At 35.0% G+C, this 26,345-nt stretch overlaps 2 long non-coding RNA genes across 5 annotated transcripts in view; one reads left to right on the top strand and one right to left on the bottom strand.

Moving 5' to 3' along the window:
• Positions 1-23,400, bottom strand: part of LOC127502923 (uncharacterized) — a 31,193-nt gene extending 7,793 nt beyond the window's left edge. Inside the window, exons 1-2 of one of the 4 annotated variants that reach the window (XR_007926963.1) lie at positions 23,074-23,400; positions 916-1,061 (exon numbers count right to left, since the gene is read on the bottom strand). This is a non-coding gene — a long non-coding RNA (uncharacterized LOC127502923). Of the gene's footprint in view, positions 1-836; positions 1,062-1,241; positions 1,377-23,073 lie in introns of those variants that run through there. The other 3 variants (XR_007926960.1, XR_007926961.1, XR_007926962.1) reach the window with 3 other exon arrangements.
• LOC127502924 (uncharacterized) lies at positions 957-15,866 on the top strand. Its single transcript, XR_007926964.1, has 3 exons — positions 957-1,097; positions 13,017-13,155; positions 15,022-15,866. It is a non-coding gene; the product is annotated as an uncharacterized LOC127502924 (long non-coding RNA).
• Positions 23,401-26,345: the final 2,945 nt, after the last annotated feature.

Genomic DNA, 26,345 nt, shown 5'->3' with positions numbered 1-26,345 from the left:
CCTCTAGATGCCGCTAAAACGTACACACTGCACCTTTAAACTGTCATAAATCTTGAATGTTTTGGCGCACAGACTTAAGTTAAAAAAGTGGGGGAAAAAAAACCCTTAAAAACAGTTATAAAAGTTTACGTTTATTTCTATGAAAAATGCACAAAAATACTATTTTCAATTTTTATATAAAATATATATTTTCCAAAACATGTTTTACTCTAAAGCTGTGAGAAAATCAAAGCTATAAATCTAATCAAGTTGTGTTCCAAATTTAAGGTTGATATCTCAAAAAATTAGCTTTCAGTAAGATTTGTTTGACGCAGTACCGAATGCTATAGATATATATACAGACCTATAAAACTCATTCCAGGCCAAACGAAAAATCAAATAGAGGTCACATGGGGGTAATATGTTTAAATTATTTGCTAGCTGTTTGCATGTTTCATTTATAGATATGGTATAAGAATCTTGCTTAACTTGTCTGACCAGTATCTCTTTTAAACTGATGAGTGATCTTTAAATAGAGATAACTGAAAAATGTATGGACAAATAAACAATGACTAGCTACAATTCAGCACTGGAAGGAAATGATATCACCCCTGAGAAAATTTATTTCATGTTCTAATACCAAATGACTGAATCCACAGATATGATCACCTATATGCTGCATCTCAGAAAGAGAAAGGTTAACATTGTGCCTTATGGTTTATATATAATTTGCAGTTATTATGGGTAAGGGTTTTTATCGTTGTACAACTTGCTTCCGTCTTTTTTTATCTGTTACTCTGCAATATTATAAACCAACTCATCTAACTAAGTAAAGGAAATTAATCTGGACATAAGACCTGTTTGCAGGTTTAAGATGGCATGGCAAGCCCGTCTGGCTGGAGCATTGAGCGTTAATGGCTAATGAATAGGCAGCACCTGGTTCCTTCATGCAGCAGCGCCGCAGGTTCGCAGGAGGAGCTGGATGATGATGCCAGCGATCTGATCTCAGCCAAAGCTCGATACCATCAGACCGCCTGTGCCCCTCCACACCTCCACACCTACAGAGAGATCCACACGCGGCCCTGCGGACGCCACGACAATTAAATTACCTTCATGAGGTGAGGGACCCAACAGAACTCAACAAGCACCTCTTAAACGGTCAGAATTCAACAACAACATCAAAGTTACTTGCAAAACAATACATGTGATTAAAAAATGTTAAATATAACCACAATTATAGGGTTCAAGAGAACAAAACTGACCAAAATTACCAAATGTAAAAGAATATATTATGCTTTTGCTGTGGATAAAAGTTGTTTTGGTGGTAAAGTTCAACACACAGCTAAAGATTTTTTCAGTTATGGCGCCCTCTAGCATTGGAAAATAATACAATTGCCTCATTGTCCCACTAAATTGTATAAGGATTTGTTTTAATAGGCCAATAATATGTCATTTAACTACTTATCAATGCTATACGTGTGTGTGTCAATGACGTGACGGGTCGTTTTTTTGTTCAAAGGCCTTAATAATAATAATAAAAAATGAAATCCAAAGTATGTAAGGTAGTACAACTAGATCTCTTTTATTGAATCCAAAAGGTTTTAAATATATTTTGCTACATATAAAGGTATTTTAAAGATTTTGAAGTGTCAAAAGTTCATTCGGTTTAACCGTCCAAAGGCCAATACAGCCATTTCATTCATTATTAAAATATCTTAAAATGTAATAAAACATTTTTTTTTTATTCTGGCATGATTTTATAACATTTTATATCAACATAGTGCAAAATGGTATTAAAATTATGTGTAGAAGTCGTTGCTTTGTTATGAGAAAGAATGTCCGGAAAAATTAATTTAATTGATGTCATTCGGAGTAACCAATATAAAGGGACAATTTTGGATCAAGTCATGCAGTCAATATCATGTGACAGGATGTGACATCATTCAGACACCTGCAAAGGACCACATGGTCATGAAGCAAAGGAACTAACTCTCTTTTAACTATTTGAAAAAGTTATGTTATCACTTGCTCATACACATGTCCCGAAACATCAGGTCATTCGGTACAACCGCTATAAAACATGGAAAATTTTGGAATATTTTAAAAACTTGTACTAAATATAAAATGCTTGATTATCCTTTTGCTAGCTAGCTAGATATCAGCCTGTTAGCATTGTTTGAAAATCTTGTCATTCAGTAAAACTGAAATTTTGGTTAAACCAAATGACTTTTTTAATGACAAATTTTGTCCATCTTGTAAAAAAAAAAAAAAGACAAAACAATGTTAATTTATTATAAAAACCACATAATCTCATAGTTAACACTTAATACAACTTCAAAATTAATTATATCTCCATTATGTTTTTTTACACTTTTAAAATCTTTATTTGTCAGTGACCCATATATACTGTGTGTACATATATGGCACGGCTGTGATTCGGCCTTAGGTAATCACAGCGTGCTGATATACAGCCATATCACATGTCCGACGGCATGAGTGTGTAAATAAATAAGAAATAACAACGGAGTGTCTTTAAAAACCTCTTTTGTGAGGAACTACTTGTTAATTTCTTATCCATTTTTAATTTATGTGCTAATACTCTGATATTTAAGGGGAATAAAATATAACACATCAAGATGTTCCCATCATGGATCATTTTAAGGATTTAGTTTTAATTCATTAACTTTGTTTTAAATCATTTTTAATTTTATTTACATTTTATGAATTAAACATCTTGTAATCATACATTGTCACTAGAAAAATAGAAATAACTGTTAAACATAATAGTATTATGCAATCATTTGAGACATTTCTCCTTATATAGAACCTTTTTGGCATAAAAGGTTCTGTAAAATTGAATCAAGAACCATAGAGTTCTATACAGAACCCGAGTGAACTTTTGATTGAGCTTCAATTCTAGCTGAGAAGAACACCAATCTGTCGTTTAATAGATCAGATCCAGATCTTCTCTATTTTGAGGAGCCGTGTTTCACATGGGATCATAGTGCTGTTTGACAAAAGGAGCCATTTGGGATGGCACATGGCCAGACACTTTGAACAGGAGCCAGGTGCATGTTGGGATGCTTTAGACAGGGTGAGAATGACACTTGCTGTGAAAGCAGGTTGTGACAACCACCAAGGCCATGTAGCCGAAACCAGTGAGACTCGACGGCCTGTGTTTGTCTCTAGTGGTATTGCAACTATTAACACGTTAAAAACAATAGCAACACTCTCATCATAACCACACTCTGCGTCAGAAATTATGGATCGGATCTCTACGGAGACAAAGCTCACAAGTGAACGGCTAAAAGTGGATACAATCCAGACAGACAGGAATCATGTGATTGAAAACATTTGCTAACCTGATGGGAGGATTTGGACATGAAATGAGGATCCTAAGAGGAAATAAAACCTGAACAACAGCACCACCCGGTGACGGGTCTCCTGTTGTTGACATGGGCAGATTGACTGCTCTAAGTATAAAAAGGTCACAAAATGACACATTAAGACATTAAAGGTGAAGTATGTAAGATTTTTTTTATGTTAAAATATATTCTCTTAACCCAGTTTATTATTTGACTACTATTAGTATATCGTTAATGGGTTTATCTCCCCGAAAAGTGTACACATTGAACCCCCCCAACCACCATCATTCAAAACATCGAGAGCGGTCTGCTCAGATCTGTCAATCTCTTTCCAGCTCAACCTATAGTGTGTGTTTGGGGTGTGGCTACAGTAGCAGTCGAAGCCAGAGGGTGTTTAGCAGGTGTAGGACCGTGATGATGCTTTACATGAGAGAAAGACAGTCAGCTTCTTCGGGTAAAGGAGTGCAAGCCAAATTTCCGAATTTACTAATTCAGCTAGGTGGCACTAATGTCGCAGAAATAGGCCTACTTTTAAGCATCTTTTGTACAAAAGTTTAATCTTTTTTATTCTCTAGGACATGGAATGTTCCTCGTTAACATCTGAATAAATAGCTGACAATTAACTTTTACTACATTATACATATTTTCCATATAATAGCCACTTTTCCAAATCTAGCCATTTCAATTGAAGCTATTATAGACAGATAGATAGATAGATAGACAGATAGATAGACAGATAGATAGACAGATAGATAGAAATTTGTGGTCAGTAATTTTTTTTTTAATGTTTTTAAAGGAAGTACAACATACAATAAAAACAGCAATATTCTGAAATATTATTACAACTTAACTGTTTGAATTTATTTCTATTGTAATATATTATAAAATGTAATCTATTTTTTAGAATTTTCAGCATCATTACTCCAGTCTTCAGTGTCACATGATCCTTCAGAAATTATTCAAATATGATGATTTGCTGCTCAAGAAACATTTCTGATTATTATCAATGTTGAAAACAGTTGTGCTGATTCATATTTTTGTGGAAACAATGATAGTTTTTTTTTTTTGTTTGTTTTTTTTTTTTTTCAAGATTTTTTGATAGAAAGTTCAAAAGCATTTATTTGAAATGGAGTAAATACATTTATAATTTTACAAAAGATTTGTCACTTTTGGTTTAGATTTTAGTTGACAACACATCACTTGATATAAATATAAACTGTTTATCAATATATATAACACTAGCTCTGTGACAAATTAAATATTCTATGGAATATTTTTCTATAACACACCTCATAGCATATTTTCATTAGCGTATCATCATTCTCATCACCAATAATGCAAATGATCTAACAATTTGGTTAAGATGTTGTAAATGGTATCAACTGAACTAATCCCCCGAAAGCTTTTTCAGAAATTATATCTTGCAAAGAGATGGTCCATCTTTGCAACAAAAGTCAATAGTTGCTTCAATCTCATCTGAAAGAGAAATAATCTTTCCAGCCCTGGCTGCTCAGGGTTACACTTAGAGGTCACTGAAAATAACACACTGAAGGATGACAATATATTTCAAAAGGTTTTCCCTCACTGTGTGTGAAAGCATTATTTGTAGAGGAGGGTTTTGATTAACAGTGAAGGGCAGAAGGTCACAGAGGTCAGGAATAAACGGCTCTGGCATCAGTTTTGTGATTCAGGAGCATATGAAGGTCAAGCTCTTTCTAAAAGAATCTCAAATGGAGGCAGAACGACATAAGGACAAAAACATTTTAGCTTAGTTCAGTGTTTTTATGAGCATTCTGAAATTCTTGAGCCTTATTTACACAGGCAATAGCCATTTTGGTCATATTATTGCACTTTAAAGAGATTTTAAAGATCAATACACAGACAATTGTTTAAACTCATCAGTCTTACATTTGGCTTTCACTGTCTGTAAATGAAAAGCATTACTTCTAAAATATTTTCAAAAGAGCTAAATTAATTGTGACCACTAGGAGGCATCAAACTTCCACCCCAAAAAAAGTATGAACAAGTAAAAATTAATATATGAACTAAAACCAAATAATTAAATTATATATGTCATTAATTATAAATTAATAAATTATTATAAAGTATAAAAGAAAAATAAATTAAAAATATTAACAATTATCATAATGATACATTTGAATTATATATTGTATACATTTAAAATACAAAATGTAAATTCAAAATAACAAAAACAATCATTAATATTATTATTTATAAATAACATTCTAATTAGTATTTTGCATTAATTATGATTTGTAAACAATAAAAAGAAATACCGTTCACACCCGAAAAAAATACTGGTATAGATATAGAATCATTTATTTATTTATTTATTTAATGCAATATTTTAGTCACCCGACTTGCATCAGGCATTCATTAATTATTTGTAAATAATGAAAAGTTTTGTCTGTAATTGAATTACACATTCCTAAATCAAAGCAAGTAATTATAAATAGTTGAATGTGCTGGATTGTTATGCTGTGGGATGAAAGCTTTGCTTTATTTTTGTGTGGGTTTCCTTTCGATGTGAAGGTGGACAGCAGAGTTAATGAGCATAAAATACTTTACAGACACTTCTCTCTGACTGATTCTCATGAGCCTCATCTTCAGTCTCAACAAATCATGTCTGCATCGAATGCAATCAAAAGTGTGGCCACATCTTCACAAATCCAACGGAAATCCACGTTATCTCAGCATGTGTCAGCCAAATGTTTGAATAATTGACACCTTAATGAGGCTAAATTAATTTGCCCCTAATGACCCTGCGCCTAACCAGAAGCACACTTGACACGCTCCTCAAATTCACAGCACAGGAAATCTGTCCGTTTCGGCCGGTTTCGCTGGAATACAAGTGTTTGTGGGTTTTAGAGGGATTTCAGGTTTGATGAGATGGAAACAATGAAGGAGAGGCTCTTCAGCAAATGATGATGAATTCTGTGTTTTTAAAGCAGGCAGAGATCAGCGCGTCAGCAGCTGAACTCTGTGGAAACATCTCACTGCCGGGTTAAGATCTTTTGTGTTATCAGCGCAAAATAAATAAATAAAAAAATCCATCGCATAAAGGATCATTCAGTCTAATCCTGTGTGTTTTATTCAAGTAGTGTTATGCTGAACTGAAACCACGCATATCCATTCAAGCACTCTGTATACAGCCTGTTTATTATTCAAATTAGTATCAGCATTATTGTTGTTTTTATTTTAATCGTTGAGGTTAACTGACTGAAACGGTGGTTTAGAGGCTTCGATGGATCTTATAAAAGACGTTTTCATTGGATCAACAGAGATTTTGCTGGACTTTAGATATTTGCTTTCATTCTTTATTTAAGTTATAGGCCTATAAAAGTTTCTACAAAAATAGTTGCATTATACTTTCTAAAGGATTGATGTTATTTCGCTTATCTCAGTGTTTCAGATAACATGATGGCCTATATCTGTAATGTTTAAGTAAATCTAAAAACAGACTCAGTCACTGAAAATCTTCCACTAATGCACTGATCACACATATGCATATTCAAACTTGTTTATATAATGACTTAAATGAAGTCTGCCACACAAAGTTATCATATAGCATCAGAAGACATAAATATTTAGGCAGCATAAATATCTATAGAGTTTGCATAGAAATAGTCACCCAAATTGTGAACAGAAGTAATATGATATTTGTACTATAGGGATTTTTTTAAAGAAAGGATGCATTAAATTAATCAAAAGCTATGTTTATAATGTTACCAAAGACTTCTACTTTAACTTTCTATTCATTAAAAAATCATGAAAAAATTGCATCACAAAAAAAACAACACATTTTAAATTGTAATAATATTTCACACTGTGATTACCTTTTTTTTTTACTGCATTTTTATTACAAAAATGCATAAAAAATAAATGCAAATACAGACTTCTTTCAAAAGCATTAAAAAAAAAAAAAAAATTAACAACCGCAATTTTTTAACAGTAATTTATCTGGTAAAATAAGCTTAAGCAATTCTGAGTTACTGAAAACAGCCTAAAAAAAGACTTACTATTGGCACTCTGTATAAATAGACACTGCCTTACTTTTACGCCACTATTTTTTTTTTTTCCTTCATTCTGGACCTTGACAGCCCCAGTTCCAAATGCACATTCATTACATAGAAAACACCATTCAGGATAAAAATAGAAGAAATGCATACAGGTTTTCAGAAAAACATGAAGGTGAATAAATGACAGAAATGGCATTTTTTGGAAGGAGAGTGAGAGATTCTGCCTCCAGGTTTAAGGTGAGCTAAAGCCTCTCATAAAGATGCAGCTGTCCCTCATTTGAGATTCTCAGGCCTAAAAAGACACCCATGCCGTAACCTCCAGGTGTCCGTGGGTCTTTCAGCTCTCAGAGTGCTCTGTGAAACCCAGCGCTACAGATGGAGACAAGATAAGAAACGCACTCATTGAGGGGGAGGGCTCATAAAGGACAGGCAGAGAATGAGTGGCACATGAAAAAGACGAGTGACGTGATGAATCAATGCAATGAGCCACTGCACACAAAACAAAACACGAGACCCTGTCTGCTATTTACATTCAACGAGATATTCACACGCTCACACACACACACACACACACACACACACACGGCTCCTGCGTACATTTAAACACAGAGCACTTCTAATGAATGAACGCCTTTTGAAAGCTCAACTGTGAGTCTCGTTCAATAGTCGTATTAATATATCTGTCTAAACAATCTGAAGAAAAAGTGAGTCACCCGCCACAATGCTAGAACATTGCTAGATTTCTAGGTGGTTACCAGGGAGTTCTGAACGTTGCCAGGTGGTTACTAAGGTGTTCTGGGTGATTGCTCAAGTTGCTAGAAGGTTGCTAGGGTGTTCTGGTTCCTAGAATGTTTCTAGGTGGTTACTAGATTGTTCTGGGTAGATAGAATGTAGCTAGAACTTTGCTAGGTGGTTACTAAGGCATTCTGGGTGGTTTCTAGAAGGTTGCTAGGTGGTTACCATGGTGTTCTGGGTGGTTGCTAAAACATTGCTAGAAGGTTGCTAGGTGGTTACTAGCGTGTTCTGGGTGGTTGCTAGAATGTTGTTAGAAGGTTGCTAGGTAGATACTAGGTTGCAAGGTGGTTACTAAGGCATTCTGGGTGGTTTCTAGAACGTTGCTAGAAGGTTGTTAGTTGGATACTAGGTTGCTAGGTGGTTACTATGGTGTCATGAGTGGTTGCTAAAACATTGCTAGAGGGTTGCTAGGTGGTTACTAGGTGGTTACTAGGGTGTTCTGGGTGGTTGCTAGAACGTTGCTAGAAGGTTGCTAGGTGGATACTAGGTTGCAAGGTGGTTACTAAGGCATTCTGGGTGGTTTCTAGAACATTGCTAGAAGGTTGTTAGTTGGATACTAGGTTGCTAGGTCGTTACTATGGTGTCATGAGTGGTTGCTAAAACATTGCTAGAGGGTTGCTAGGTGGTTACTAGGTGGTTACTAGGGTGTTCTGGGTGGTTTCTAAAACATTGCTAGAAGGTTGTTAGTTGGTTAATAGGGTGTTCTGGGTGGTTGCTAAAACATTGCTAGAAGGTTGCTAGGTGGTTACTAGGGTGTTCTGGGTGGTTGCTAGAATGTTGCTAGAAGGTTGCTAGGTAGATACTAGGTTGCAAGGTGGTTACTAAGGCATTCTGGGTGGTTTCTAGAACATTGCTAGAAGGTTGTTAGTTGGATACTAGGTTGCTAGGTCGTTACTATGGTGTCATGAGTGGTTGCTAAAACATTGCTAGAGGGTTGCTAGGTGGTTACTAGGTGGTTACTAGGGTGTGCTGGGTGGTTTCTAAAACATTGCTAGAAGGTTGCTAGGTGGTTACTAGGGTGTTCTGGGTGGTTGCTAGAATGTTGCTAGAAGGTTGCTAGGTAGATACTAGGTTGCAAGGTGGTTACTAAGGCATTCTGGGTGGTTTCTAGAACGTTGCTAGAAGGTTGTTAGTTGGATACTAGGTTGCTAGGTGGTTACTATGGTGTCATGAGTGGTTGCTAAAACATTGCTAGAGGGTTGCTAGGTGGTTACTAGGTGGTTACTAGGGTGTTCTGGGTGGTTGCTAGAACGTTGCTAGAAGGTTGCTAGGTGGATACTAGGTTGCAAGGTGGTTACTATGGTGTCATGAGTGGTTGCTAAAACATTGCTAGAGGGTTGCTAGGTGGTTACTAGGTGGTTACTAGGGTGTTCTGGGTGGTTGCTAAAACATTGCTAGAAGGTTGCTAGGTGGTTACTAGGGTGTTCTGGGTGGTTGCTAGAATGTTGCTAGAAGGTTGCTAGGTAGATACTAGGTTGCAAGGTGGTTACTAAGGCATTCTGGGTCGTTTCTAGAACATTGCTAGAAGGTTGTTAGTTGGATACTAGGTTGCTAGGTCGTTACTATGGTGTCATGAGTGGTTGCTAAAACTTTGCTAGAGGGTTGCTAGGTGGTTACTAGGTGGTTACTAGGGTGTTCTGGGTGGTTGCTAGAACGTTGCTAGAAGGTTGCTAGGTGGATACTAGGTTGCAAGGTGGTAACTATGGTGCCATGTGTGGTTGCTAAAACATTGCTAGAGGGTTGCTAGGTGGTTACTAGGTGGCTACTAGGGTGTTCTGGGTGGTTGCTAAAACATTGCTAGAAGTTTGTTAGGTGGATACTAGGTTGCTCTGGGTGGCTGTTAGAACGTTGTTAGAAGGTTGCTAGGTGGAAACTACTATAGGGAGTTTTGGGTAGTTTCTGGAATGTTGCTAGGTGGTTACAATGGTGTCCTGGTTATCCAATCAGTTCCACAAATCTTCTAATCTGTAGATCTTTAGAAAACCATCTTTTACTGCTGCTTTAACCAATCCAGAAACCAAAACGCTGATATGAAAAAAAAAAAACTCAAATAAACATCAAGAACTTTAATCTCCACAAAGCCACAGAATTCAACTCAAAAAACAAAAAATGGTTCTTGATTGGAATTGATTCTTTGCTGGACCTCTTTGTACTGCAAAGGTTCACTGAAAAACCTTTTTGAATATATATCCAAAAAGATTTTTCAGTGAACCTTTGCAGCAAAATTCCATTATATTTTTTCCAAAATTCTGTGTTTTCCAACCTTAAACATAAAGGTTCTTTCTGGTTCCATGAAGAACATTTACACAAATTTTGCACAAATTGTTTTTTTTTTTAAGATCTGTTCACTGAAAGGTTCTTTGAGGATCCAAAATGGTTCTGCAAAAACCTTTTGGAACCTTTATTTTTAAGAGTGTTCAGAGCAGTATTATAGTCTATACAAATATTCACGATTGTTTTCATGACATCTAGCTCATTTATACATGTTTAACATCTTAATCTTGCCCTAAGAGCGGTTAGAATTATTTCTTTGGGTTCAGCCCTCACATCTGTTGTATCCACACTGGCTGAACTGACACTTTCTTTCTTATTTAAAAACAGGCAAGACGTGATACTCTAATAAAGACAAACTAGCACTTCCACCTGACAGCACGACAACTAAACAGCTTGCTGCAACAATGCCAATTACATTTCCCTGTTTGAGCAGGAATGCTGTCCCGGGTTACACTAATAGATGTTTAGTTAAACCCTCACTTACTGGTCCTGACCTTTCAATGTCCCTCTCAACAATAGGAAACTCTTAAAGATTCAGTCATGACCTCAGCAGAGGAGTGACTTCTGATTGGCTGAAACAGATGTCGAAGCATGAAGTGAAATGCAGGTTAATAAAGGCCAAAGGTTTAAGGAATATTTCAAGTTAGATACAACCATTTTTTTTTTTAAATCATTGGTCTGTGTTGCCAACTTAGTGACTTTGTCACTAGATTTAGTGACTTTTCAGACTCCTTTAATGACTTTTTTCAATTCTAGTGAATTTTTGGACTGCTGGTTAACATGTAGTCAGTCACTGCTCACTACATCATACTCGTTCCATTGTCTGACAGAAAATATGTAAATGAGAACAGCTTTATTTAGACATTTGGCTATGTATTATATTAAAATCAGTATGTGAGCATGGATGAAGAAAGAAAACAGATGTAAAGTGCCGACATTAGGCAGAATGTAAATATGACGCAATGACAAATATTAATAAATTTTCAGTTTAATTTTAGTTGAAGTTTTAGTAATTTTGTTGTGCATTTTTGTCATTTATTATTTTTTAGTGCTGTCAAATTGATTAATCACGATTAATTTCATCTAACAAAAGTTTGTAAATATACTGTATGTATATATATATATATATGTGTGTGTGTGTGTGTGTGTGTGTGTGTATACAGACACACACATATACATACATATACAAATATATACATATTATATTTATATATATACAGTATATATATATATATATATATATACACAGTATATATATATATATATATACAGTATATATATATATATACACACACACACACACACATATACATACACACTGTATATGTACACACATACATACACTGTAAAAAAATTATTTTCATGATTTATCACATAATTTTTTTCTTTTGTCAAATCAACATCAGATAACATAATATTTTGGGTTTCTTTTGATTAAACTAACTGCCTTCACTGTATTAACTCAAATTTTTAATTTCAATGAACTTAAAATTTTAGGGCAACCAGGTAACTAAGTTAAACCAACAATTTTTGCACTTTTTTTTTACAGTGTACACATATATTATATGTTTACAAAATTTTGTTATATGCGATTAATCGATTTGACAGCACGTTTTTTTTTTTGTTTGTTTGTTTTTTGTATTTCTGTGTAATTTTTATAATTTTTTATTTCAGTTCAGTTATTTTAGTGCATTAAGTTGATATATAATAAATGAGAACTTTGTGAAAATGAGAAATGTTTCCTTGGCAATTGGAAATAAGTATGTTTTTGTATATTTTATTTTATTTCAGTTAACGTTTATTTCAAATAACAAAAACTTTTTTTATGGTTTTAGTTTCAGTTATGATGACCCTATATACAACTATCCACAATAAATAACTTGAACTATTATCTAGAGAATCTGTACAGCACTGAAGTAAACATTAAAAACAAAACAATAAAAATATTACAATGATTCACACTTATGGCCACAACAAAACGTAAACATTACGTGTCCAATTATTAATAGTGACATTGACCATGACAAGCTATATCTTTTACCTCATGACTACTGAAACTTTCACATGATCCAGTATACTGCAGTATGCATTAAACATCACACTCCTTTCCAAAGCCTGTTTCTGTGAGCAGCATGCTGTACTGGACAAAACACACACACACACACACACACACACAGCACTAGAGATGCATTTACGGGTGTGTGGAAAAGAGCAAACCCTATAAGTGGCCATTAAAATAAGCTGTAGCATCACTTACACCTGAACACTTACAGGACACAACAGTGAAGCTCTCTCTCACACACACACAAACACACACACACACACTCTTTCACTCGTTGTCCATCTATCCATCCATCTCACATACACACATTTCTCTCTCGTTCTCTGTGGGTGTGTGTGTCTCTCTTCATGCTTCAGTCTATTTTAGGCTTTCTACTGTTAGAGTTGCTGTTGTTACTTATTATGTGAGGATTGTGGCATTTTCTGCATTATATTTGCTAGCTGGTCATCACAGCTATGTTGTAAACATGCCTACCCTGTTTGTTTCTTTTTACACTGACAGATACTGGAGACCAGAATATCACAGGGACTTGAGGAGGGACTCTCCACCCAGAACACCCTAGCAACCGCACAGCAACAATCAAATGCAACATTTTAGGAACGAAATAGCAACGCAACTAGAACACACCAACACTGCAACAGTGAGTTTTAAACAGGCAGACTACATCAACATTTTCCAATCAATCAATCAATCAATCATATTTCTGGTTTTCATAAAAAAACAAGATGTCTAGAAGATACAGAAAGAGTAGATTACCCAGCTATTATGTGTTTCATTTATCATGATAAATACCTGCTTGATCACAAACATTTTTAGTAAATAAAAGGCTTTTACCAATTGTATCTAAAGAATTAGTTCCTAAGTTAAGAAATCCCACACATCTTTTAATATTGATTTTCAAAAATAGTTTTCCAATGGGGTCCGTCTGGTAATGGTGTGCAGGAGCCCACAGCCATGTGAGAAGATACACAACTCCATTACAAGAGGAATGGGTTACATGTTTTTACTTATTAATAGTTTTAGTAATGATCTTCTGAGGGACATAATGATAATGATCTGACAATGTGACCAGAAATGAACAAAATCCCAAGAAAATGCGCCATAGAAAACAAGCGATTGACTGAGAATTCTAAAGACATACGATCAATACTGGATATCATTTCGGATCACCATGAAAGCAGTATTCGGTCTTGGGGGAAGAAAAAAAGTATTTTTAAAAATGTACTAAAATATTTACATAAAATATTTTTTTAACCTTTAGGTCACAGCATAATGCATTTCGTCATAATTTACCCATGTACTAGGCACAGACAACCAGATTTAGTCCTTTAGTGCCCTTTTCAGCCTGCATTAAAATTTTCACTTAATTTAATACAGAAAAGTGACTTCACATTCAAATGCTGACAGTTACAAGGACAGCAAAAATAAAGCCAAAAAAATTAATTCATTAAAATAATTTACAATTTTTGTCATTTATAAATTATCTGTACTATAAAATAAGTTATTTTTTGCAGTAACACTACACAACTTAAATATCATTAATCAACAAGACTGTCATGTGATGCTTATGAAAAGTTGCAGTGATCATGAATTTTATGCTGATGATTAATTGTGATTAACAATTTAATTCTGTTCTGTAATCTTGTATATTATATTATATTATATTATAAAATAGGCCCATATGATTTACTTTAATGCTTTGAAAATGTATATTTATTTAATAATATAATATAATATAACACATGAATTTCACATGTGATCACATGGGTTGCACATGGGGAATTGACATGGGGTTCACACGAAAATGTTCCCGTGTGAAAAACATGTTTTATGTGTGATTCATATATTTCACATGTTCTTTTAACATGTTTTCACATTTTAAATTTCAGATGTGCAAAATCACGTTTTTGCACGTGAAATTCATGTGGCTTCTCTGTAAGGGGTATAATATAATATAATATAATATAATATAATATAATAAATGCAGTTTGATTAAATCTGCACAAGCTTTCATTTCATATGAAGAAAGATCTTTGTGTACTTTACAACACTATTTTTTTTATATATTCCTTGTTATTTACTCCACTGCTTCTCCTTTCCACACAGGAAAAGGAGCCACAATATTGTGCATTTAATGATATTTCTTACATTTCTTGAATTTTCCTTATTTGGATAGCAAAATGTGAAATTTTAGGTACACAATTATTGCAGTTATCTCAAATAATTGTGACTAGATAGAATAACCATGATCAGACAATTAATGGCATTTTTGGTGGCAATTTTTACGTTCATTCAAGTCCATCCATAGCAAAACAGTGCAGAACGCTCCTAACCCTGACTCAAAGTTTAATATTTAGTGTCAGAAGTTTGATTACATTGCTAAACCCAAGTATGAGCAACAGCAATTTGGCCGCTAATTAAATTGTTTTTTAATAACACCAAATGTAAAGTACAGCAATGCATCATTAAACAGAAAATTGTCCTTTAATGTGTGTCTCTCCCACAGCTGGTTCCTTTCAGCGGGCTTACGGATGAGCTCAACGCCACTATAGAAACCATCGGCACCCCCTCACCACCTGCCCTCCATTACTGTCCGTCTTCAAACATATGTTTTCACATGCAGCCCTGCGACACACAATAACCCCAGCACACGGGGGCTCAGGGGTGAGGGTATCTATCTCTAATGAGCCCAGTGTCTTGTTAAGGGGGCAGCTCTGGGTTTGTGGAAGAAGGCCAACAGGAAACAGACTAATGCTGCTGGGCTAAATGGAAATCCCTCGAGTCGGAGGGTACAAAGACTCCTCTTCGGGTGCCTTTGCGCTTTTGTTTGGGTTTGTTTACCCTGTCTGCCGGCCGGGAGTGTTGGTGGTCTGCCCTGTCACGGCCCCCCGGGGACAGTTCTACACTCGCACACACGGCTCAGAGGGATCTATTGTGATAAATGAGAGGGCACACACTCACCGGCTGAGGTGAGAGGCGCTGTGCACAAACATCCGCAGGTATTTGGGTTCGGTTCTGAATGCCATTTGAAGAGGAGAGTGATGTGTGTTCATGACAAGCGATGGAGTGTGTGTGTTTGCAATAATGTACAATTTTACACTAAGTCTAACCTTACGGTTTATTTTACCTTATTGTTACAAATCTCTGTGCATTTCTTTCTTTTGAAGAACACAAACAAAAACATTTTGAAGAACATTGGAGCCCAAACAACTTTGCAATCATGTACAGTTTTAGCCATTTACTGATCATCATCCCTTCTGTCAAAACTTAAGTCTAACCTTACTTAACCCTCTGGTGCTATTTGGTAATTTTTTTTGTCTGAAAAATTTTACATTTTTGGGGGGAATTTTTTACTTCATTAAAATGGTACGACACTTGGTAAAGGTTTTGGCACATGCTATGTAAACAAAAACAAAAATATCATGGACATGATTCGAAAAGGTTAAATGGTCCTGAAAAAAATAGTCACTCATTTGTACTGTCAAAAATGAGCGCACTGGAAACAAATGGGAAGCAAATTTCATCTAGTGGAAACGTTTGGTACTGCGCCCAAACAAAATCTTACTGAAAGCTCATTTTTTGAGATATTGACCTCAAATTTGGAACACAACTTTGATTTTCTCACAGTTTTAGAGTAAAACGTGTATACATTTCATTATAAAATTTAAAAATAGTTTTTATGCATTTTCCATAACAAAAAAACTTAATAAACATACAATAATACAATAAACCTAAACTTCTATAACTTTTTAAAAAGATACTAAACTTAAGTCTGTATTCCAAAGCAGAAATCCCAAAGTTGGAAATTTCATTTTTAGGTCTATGCTCAAAAAGTGATAAATGTAATAATGTAATAAATGGATCATAACTACACCATAAATATAATTTGATACCATAAAAGCCCCTAAAAATACAAAATATTAAATAGAAAACATTATTGAACTAAAATATAGTACATTAATTTCTGTCATTTTTGACCGCCGCATCAGCACCAGAGTGTTTAAGTGATAGTTCACCCATAAAATGAAAATTTTGTCGTTGTTATAAATCTCTATGCATTTCATTCTTTTGAAAAACACAAAAGATTATCTTTAAAAATGCAATAATGTACCATTTTTGTAGCCATCAACTGATAACCTTTCCCTCTGTGAAAACTGAGTTACCCTTAAAGTGGTAGTTCTCCCAAAAACTGGAAATTCTGTCATCGTTACAAATCTCTATGCTTTTCTTTCTTTTGAAGAACACAAACAAATATATTTTGAAGAACATTGGAGCCCAAACAGCACTGGGACTGAACCTTGTTGACTTTCTTTGTACAGACAAAAACACAGACATTTTTCAAAATATCTTCTTTTGTGTTCTACAGAAAAAAGTACATTTCAGTTTTGGATGATCTATCCCTTTAACTTAACCAACTTTAACTAGCAGGATTCACCTCAAACTTTTCCTCTGCCATGCCAGTTGCTGACCTGAAAGAGAAAATTGACAGCAGTAGAAGAGTTTACACTAATGTCTATGCTGAGAATGTGTCTGCCTTGTGACACATTACAAAATGCAAAGAAGCATTTGTGTTCACACTTGCATAGAGTATGTTAACTGTATGAACAGATAACTACTTTCTACATTAGTAAAGAGAGACAAATCCAACCCAATCGCATTATTTTATGGGTTTGCCATTTTGCATGAATTCCATCTATGTGATTTGTATGGAAAAGTACAATTTTTAGAAAAAACATACCTAAATGTTGTACGCAGATCGTGCAAAAGTGTACAAATTCATAGCCATTAATCCACCAAAATGTAAAATAGTTATGAATTGTCATGAGAGTGTGTTGGAAAAATTGCATGCATAATTATTTCAAGCACTGCAACTCCAGTGATCTCTCTCTCTCTCTCTCTCTCTCTCTCTCACGTAATGATTCTGGTAATAACTTCTGTCTCTTCTACGTGTGACAAAACAATCATTGTGTGTGATATAATCCTCCAACCAACAAAATGAATCTGCTGATGGCTCATATGTGTAGTTTTCAGACAGATTACATCTATATGTGGCTATTTTCTCAATGAGACATTTTGATAGAGTAGAAGAGTGAATCATGTTTACTTGCTTGTCTATTAGTTCAACCACTGTCATTTTCACTGTCATTATTTTTGATATGTATAACGGTGGCCTTAAAATGTATTTGGACACTTAAGACATATTGAATGTTGCTGCATTAGATAACAAAATATTAAAGAAAATAGCATCTGCACTCGAATGCTGATGCATCTCTTCACTAACATCACTTTTCTTAAACATTTTTGAAGTCTCAATGTCTCTGGTAATTTTTAGTGAATGTAATAAGGCAATTATTCTCAAGCTCACACAGATTCACTATCAACACCAACAAACAGATCAAACGATACTGTCTTCATTTTCAACACTGCATCTATTGTTAGTATCATTTCAAACCCATCAACATTTCCATTTATGCATTTGTCGGATGCTTTACCCACAGCAATTTACATTGCATTCAAGGTAGAGGTGGGAGATATGGCAAAAAATTTCATTTTTCTTTAAAATAAATGCCTCTTGATTTGATGATTTATCATCTAATAAAGTCATACTAATAAAGAAACAACAAATGCAGATACAGAAATGTTTTGCTAGCATATATGGTCCAGATCTGGGCATCAATTATCTTACAATATAAGTTTAGTCAATATTTTGCTCAATCCCATTTCTACTGCACCAATTTTATGTCACTATATTTTTTTCATGGTTGAAGAGAGAACATAAAACGAGCCCACTGTTGGTCCTTACAGAGAGAACAGACAGACAGAACTTGACCCGTACGATAGAGAGCACGCAGGCAAGAGCGCTAAACACTTTAGAGGATTTCTGAACAGCTCCATTAGCCTCAGTCTGATGGATCGGGCTCCATCTCACATGCATGCCGCTCTAATGAGGTCTACCTGCGCTATTGTGTCCCATAAATGCGTCATTTGTGTGCTGAATGCATTACGTGCCAATCCAAGAATTAAGAATATGTATGTGAGACAAAAACAGAAAAGATGGAGAATGATTAGCTCTATTGTTCATGGAGATTCTGCTGTAATTGAGTTACGTTGCCTCATTTTATTTAGAAGAAAGGGGTATTTAGCGATATGTAAAGTATATAACATGGTCTGAATTGTGTCATTGACAGCACTTTTGTTAGATTTACCCTGCAATGATCTGGTTATTCTGAGCAGAAGCAAACAGAACGAACATGTTACTTCACCCAAAAAATTATCATTAATTACTCACCCTCATGTTGTTCCAAACCCGTAAGACTTTTGTTCATCTTCGGAACACAAATGAAGATCTTTTTAATGAAATCGGAGAGCTTTCTGTCCCTCTATTGACAAATTCACCCAAAAATAAAAATTCTGTCATCATTTAGAAGAAGAATTTTAAAACATGCTTCCACTTCATTGACTTTCATGGTTTGGAAAAAAAAAGACAGAAAAATGAAATGCATACAGGTCTGGAAAGAGGATGATAAAGGGTGAGAAAATGATGGCAGGATTTTAATTTTTGGGTGAATTATCCATGAACAACACCTGTGTGAACTTGAGGAGAACTGACTTCATACATCCACTAAAAATCACCAAACACCAATTAAAGACATTGAGACTTCAAAAGTGATGAAGAAAAAATCCTGCAGCATTAGAGACAGGCAGATACAGACACTTGACATCAGACATTAATAAGTGTGGCTTCAGTGTCCAAATATTTTTGATGTAATGGCACGTTTCTTTATAGACCAGCTGTCTATCAAAACTGTAATCGTTGGCCAGATCATGGAGCGTAGGAGAGAATTATGACCATGAAGAGAAACAGAGCGATTCGCCCACCTCTGAAGCATTTAGATGTACTTATCGTCCTCTCAAGAACACTTCTCAAACATATTATGATTGCATTAATTTTCAAGGCAAAACAATGTGACAGCCCTTGAGATCAAACCAACAACAAGACAAAAAGCAGACTACTATCATATGTAGTAAACATCCACCCACAACACCCTAGAAAGTAGCATAGCAACACCCTGGAAACGAACTACAAAAAACCAATACAAATCCAATGTTCTTTGGAAAGAGACTTATCAGATATGTCAGATAAATTGTTACTCAACATAAAATTAATGAAGGAAGAAGCTTGCTTTAGACAAATCAAAGGTACAGTGTTTTGGCATGCCCCAACTTTTGACCTTCAATTCTGCAATAAAAAAATAAATAAATACATGCAACATTAGCTATGTTTCCATCCAAACAAAGTTGCAAATTTAACTTATGTGCAAAATTGGAATATCTCATAAAACATTTGCGAATAAAGCAGTGTTTCCATCCCATGTGTTCAGGAGAACAAAATCATCACTTCCTGGGAAATTGGTGGAAAATATCTGTATTAAAAATTTGCTGCAATCGGGGAAGCCACTGTGGCTTGTTTCCTACATCATAAATGACTTGCGTATCAGAACGCACAGACGAAATCACTCTGATGACGCCGGAGCTTGGGCCCATCATCGCTGCTTGCAGCTATATTTCTTATTTGTCATCAAGGTTTCAGGGGCTTTTGGCGCCCTTAATATGCTCAACAACTCTATAAAATTTGCATACAAGTCAGAATCGTCGGCCGGGACAAAGCTGGTACACGGGCGTGGCGGAAAAGGCTCTACAGCGCCCCCTTGAACTGATGACAGACTTTGGCTCAGGCATTTCAGAATGATCAAACGCACCCCTGTTTAGTCCAGTTATCCAATCACATCCTCTGTTGAGGCAAAGTGACAAGAGTTTTTTGTTGTGCATCGAGGGATTTATACTGTCAATGTGTTTCCATTGTAGTTTATGTGCATGTCTTCATATCGGATAAAAAATTGATCTGCCTCAATTGATCACACAAGTTTTAATATGTATTTTTAGAATTTATGGTCATCTTGGCGTTTCCATCCAGCGTTTTTTCATGCGATATTCCAAAATGCGCATAAAAACAGGTATTTGGAAACATAGCTAATGTCATAATTTTGAACTGATATATAACTCATTGCAGAAAAAAAAATATTTTAATGGATGTACAAATATAAAAGTCAAAAAACACAGTATCTAATTTCGGAAAAGGAATATTTATGGCACTCAGACAGGTATGTTCTATGCAATTGAGCTGATAGAAAAAAAAGATACATTTCTAGTTTGAACATTATTTGTTCTTTAGATATCCCTCCTTAAAAGAAAAAAAAGTATCACCTGTATGCAAAGTGACCCACATTTCGTTTTTGATAATTGAAAATGTGTACAATTTACCAATTTACTCATGGAGCCACATTAAGATCTCCATATCTCTGGGATTGAACTATTGAGGGACTTTAAAATGAAGATGCCAAAAGGACAGTTGGTTATGAACCAGAATCTAAAAAGATATTAAGATATCTTTAATACTTCTTGAGTTACAGGCATGCAAACTTGAGGCAAAAAAGCACAAGACGTGCTTATTGCCAGTTTTGAATGGTCACCGTTGGCATATAATGAAACAAAGATTGCTATAGACAACAGATTTTACAAATAGACCTACCAATCTCTGTGTAAAAGTAAAATAATGACACTGCCATATTTCTAATGTCATTTTTACACCCCTCTAATTTGGCTCCAAATCTCAGGTGAAAATTGTCATTTTGACCCCCTCTACAAAATAGTAGATTACTCAGTAAATATACATCTGTGACATTTAATATCTTGCATTTCATCACTATTTATGTTTGTCTTTCAACAGAAAAAATATTAACAAAATAAAAAATTTGAGCCGGGAAGTTTCAGAAATTTGGTTGATTTGACACGGAATGACACAATAGGTAAATAAAAGGAGCAATTCCAAGAGGGTCCTCGCACCATTGGTACTCAGGCTCTAAATATGGGAAAAATATGATGAACAATAATGAATGAGAAATGCTAACCACACAAGGTCAACACATTTGCTCTGGTTGAGGAGGTAAGAATGTTTCGGATGTGACCTCTTTTACTGAAGGTCGGCAGGTAGAGACACAAGACACCTGAAGGACAGAGACATTATTACAGCACCAGAGCTCAGCTGGACAAGATCAGAGCGATCTAATCCATTCAATAGTGCAAAACGACATAATGGATAGAAATACAATGAGGACAAACTCCTTTAAAATGTTTACATTGCAATGGCAGCCGTTAAGCGTATGATCCACATCTATTTCCACTTTAAATGACAGAGCTTGACTCAACTGCAGCTCAAAATCAAATGAGTAGGAACTTCATCCTAAATCCTTGAATAATATCTCATCATTTGTAGTGGCCTTCAGGCTCTAAGAAAACAACCGCGCAAAGCAAGGCAGACTTCTGTTTAACAGCCCCTAAACATTTTAACAACGAATGCTATTATTATCAGATTACCAGGGGCATTTGGCACTGGAAACCTAAATAGTGACAACTATACCTAACAATGTGTTATATTAATGAGTTCTGGGTGACCCTGTACATGGTTTGAGTCTTTATATCTAGCATGAAATCTTGCACGATCAACAAAATATACACTCAGTTTTTATCGGGTTCTTAAAATATGCTGAAGCCATAATGATTAAAACTGTGTTTTAGTTCAGGATTACAGCTAAAATGAGCTGAAGTAGTCTATGCATGACAAACGGCCTCTGAAAATGTTTGACTCCCTCTTGTGCTGGAGGCTAACGGGAAAATGTGTTTATTATTAAAATCGTGTACGGGCGGATCCTCACCCTTGGCATCTCTATGCTAATGCGCAGGTAAGAGCCCTTGTGCTTTTGTGTTACTGGGCACAACAGGCCGCCTGCCAATGCGGTGTCTTGCTTTCAACTGAGTGCTTTCAATTCTCATCAATTTAGCCCAATTAAAGCGCTCTGCCTGCACGAAGAGCATTTTAGAGCCCCGTTACAAACCCACTCTTTTCAATTAAGCTAAAAGATAAAGATCCAGGTTTCACTGATGCATTGAAATGCACTGCTGTTTCTGTGCCTACTCTCTGTTCAATACCCTACCTCGAGGTCGACGCACTAAAAAAAATAGAATCAGCATTCAATGCTTTAAGTCACACTATTGCATACTTGAAAAACATTAACATTATATGCACCATTGGCTAAAGACAATAAACACAATATTAACGTGAATAACCAATTTTAAAAACACTGCTGAAACTTTAAAAGCATCACATAGATGAAATCGTTATCTAGCCTATATGCTAGTGTACTTCTAACATTGACTATTCATTAAAAAAAAAAAAAACGTGATCAAATTTTTACTCTTTCTCTTACTAACAGATCAAAAAATATTAGTGACTCATCCTGCACCTCAAATATTTTTGTCGAATCAAATGCTCTTTAGCAATTAGCAAATCAAAGTTCACAGCGATTTGAAAAAGGGAGGGAAAAAAAGCCCAAACATCTTGTTTCAATAGGAAATATGTCAATACAGGAAAGATGCCTGTTCTCATCAACTGAATTCACTTTGTCTTTTTTGTATTATAAGTTATTAATACAAAACTTACGCTTCCAACAAAAATTGGCCTCTTCGTAGTATATTCTCCGCATAGAGTGTGTCTCCACGCAACGCACAGATGGAAAGTCAGACTGGAACATTGATATGAGTGGATCGGAGCGTTAAAGATTCCACCTCCAAGCTCAAATCGTTTTATAATCACTCGGCTCCGGATCCATTCCAGGTTTTCCATTCTATTTTCTTACCAGGACTTGGGTTTATCTTCCGAACGATCATGGAGCAACAGAAAACAGACTTTCAAAAGCCCGTTCCTGGCTGCAGGACAGGTACTTTCAAAAACCTCGATCAGTTTCCACTCAGCACCTCAAACATATCGGAACACTATAAACACGATCGCAAAGCGTGCAGCGCTCCCAGTTCAGTCAACGGTCTTGGAATGTCGGCCAATCAAATTTGTAATAAATTAATACGCGGCTCTCTACTTGTTTTTGATTGGTCGATCAGTTATTTTTGGCAAAAATTTAGTAAACGGCAGTAATATCACTCCACGCTCTATATATTTTCGCCTAATAATATTATTTATTTATTTAATTGTTTGTTTGTTTGTTTGACATGTAGCCTACTAGCCTTTATACAGTCTATCTATGGTACTAGCGGGTAAATTAAGTGACCCTTTGCACTGCCGTATAGGCCTATTTTGTTTTGTAACAATGACTAGCTGAATTTGATATTTTTATAGCCTATGTAATATGTGTTATTTTTACTTGTTAATATATGTTGATTCTTAGTTGGAATAATTGGTGATAAAGTTTACTTGTCACATTTTGGAGTATGAACATTAAACAAAGTTTAAAAAGTTAGCAAATACATATTTGAGCAAATGTTTACAGCAAAACAGTATTAGTATTCACTGTCTTGCCAAATTCACATAATTTGGGTCATTTTATTTGCCCAAAGGTCCTCTTGGCTTTAATTAACACATCCTGATTGGCTATAATCTCAGCACAGATCAAAATGAAGGTAATTTTCCATTCCAAATCTACCTTGATTAAGAGTTTGCGTAATGCTGTTGAATCGAGGGCAATTAGGCTGTTGCCGTTTATGTCTGTATCTGTACTCCACTGAACCCATTTACTTCCATCATGATTTTATCAAAAAATATTTTTTGGCTGAAAATTATGAACAGAACAGTATGCTTTAATTGGTGTGAGTCAAACGGACCACTTTTATAAATAAATAAAAAATTTCCTTTAGTCTGGCAATTAAGCCAAAAAATGTTTCTGTTATTTCTGTATGTTTTTCCTTAGAAGTTCATTAGATGCTTTAAATTCAGGTCAGCTGCAGATCTGTTGGAAAATTTTGAGATTATTAGATTTTTGGACATTTTGCTCTTTTGGAGAAGTTACAATTGCAATGTTATTGTTTTTTTCTGTTAACTATTGGGTGATCATTCCTCATTAACATGTATCGCACTAATGGAAAATCCTGTTAGAGGATGCTAATTGTGATGGAATATGAATGTCAGTTGGGTGTTGGGTAGGATTGCTTTTCGTTTTGTTTCCTTTTTTTTTTTAAACAAAACCATCTTGAGTGGGCTTCTTTTCTAAGGCATTCTGAACAAGGCCCACGGTTCAAGGCCCGCTCTCAGCCTTGGGTGTGTAAAATGATCCTTTGTAGCATGTGAATTGAGATTGAGATTTTCATGTGTTTGCATTCCAACTTGTAAATGTGAAGAGAGAAAGAAGAGGATATTTGAGAAATAATAAGTCATTCTCACTCACTCAAACTCTGTGTTTTCAGTTTATTGCAATTATGTAATTTCTACCAGTTACAAGGGGTAATATCTAGGTCATATTTCACCCCAAAATCAAATTACATTTTGCATGACATTTTTTGCATATTAAAGGTATAGGATGCATGTTGAATTGATCAAAACGTCATTTTATAATGTAATGATCTTCTCTTTCCAAACCAGAGAAACACATTTGTGCAACTGCTCCTGCTTAAACGCATATGCTCATTTGTAAGGAACCTCATTATGTGTTCATTAAGTAATTGGTCTGTGGTTGTTTATGTGAGTGTTAAGGCTGTCCATTCAGGAGCCTTTGAGAGATGTATTGTTGTCAGGGTTCATGTTATGAATCCAGAATGAGATGTGCGGGTGAATTGTATTGGTCAAACCCGGTACTACACTGAAAGGCCAAAACACTTTGCATGCCCTGAATGATAATAATGGGAATAATGCCAATAAAACATGAGGAATAATTTACTGGGTCCTCCACTAAAGAGCAACTGTTTGCACATTTGCCATTGACATATTTTATTGTATTTCATTGGTACAAAGAATTGTAATTTGATGTTCAACGGAAATGGAAAAGCACTGTTAAACTATAGTTGTAAATCCAAATGGAGTTAAATGACTTGAATTTGAATTCAGAAAATATTGTGTTCACAGTTTCCTCTATATACATTATATGTTTTGTTTGGTTTATTTACTTTTTATTGCTATACATGGGCTTGATCAAACATAGAACAAATGTTGTGATCTATTACAGGGTTACATATGGTTTATTATCCACTTGATTTGACACTGGCAAAAAACAATACATGGACAAATATATGCAATAAAAATACATTAGACATAAATAGGCAAATGAACAAATGAGCAAACAGATACCAACAAACTTTACATAGGACTTAAAATCAAGTGCTGTCCAGCAGAGGGCGCTGTTCTTCAAGGTGTAATATTTAGCTCTTCAAATGACACTAATCAGCACACCATCTTGAGTCAGAACTGTCAACATATGATTGTAGTGAACATATTATTTATTTTAATATATGTTTTTATATATTTTATGTGTTTTACTATTTCTTTACATTGTCATTTTATTGATTATTTGTTGTCAAAATGCTTGAAATAGAGAGTGAATACAGAAAAATATTTAGGTCCCTCCTCAAGAAAACTTTGCAGAAAAACTAAATTAAACCTAAAACATGTTTGGTTTGCTGGTTTTACAGGGATTTTGGGCACTTGTCAACTGGAGAACAGCTAAACTAGCTTAACATAAATAAGGTCAGCTGGTTTTCTCCTTTTCATGTGTTCATGGCAAGCAAATTCACATCTTACTTTTCTTTTCTTTTTCTTTTTTTCTTAGAAGAGGAACATTTTTCATACAATACAATTTCTGCAAATGATAAGTGTAGCAAATAATAAGTCAGTACAGCCCTAATAATAATTTTAAGAAAATTAATTAATAGGTTAATAAATGCTGTAAAAATGTATTGGTCATTGTTAGTTTTTGTTAGTTAATGCATTAACTA

The sequence above is a fragment of the Ctenopharyngodon idella genome, chromosome 20 (assembly GCF_019924925.1).
Source record: "Ctenopharyngodon idella isolate HZGC_01 chromosome 20, HZGC01, whole genome shotgun sequence".
Lineage (NCBI taxonomy): Eukaryota > Metazoa > Chordata > Actinopteri > Cypriniformes > Xenocyprididae > Ctenopharyngodon > Ctenopharyngodon idella.
This window is presented reverse-complemented; position numbering and strand designations above follow the sequence as displayed.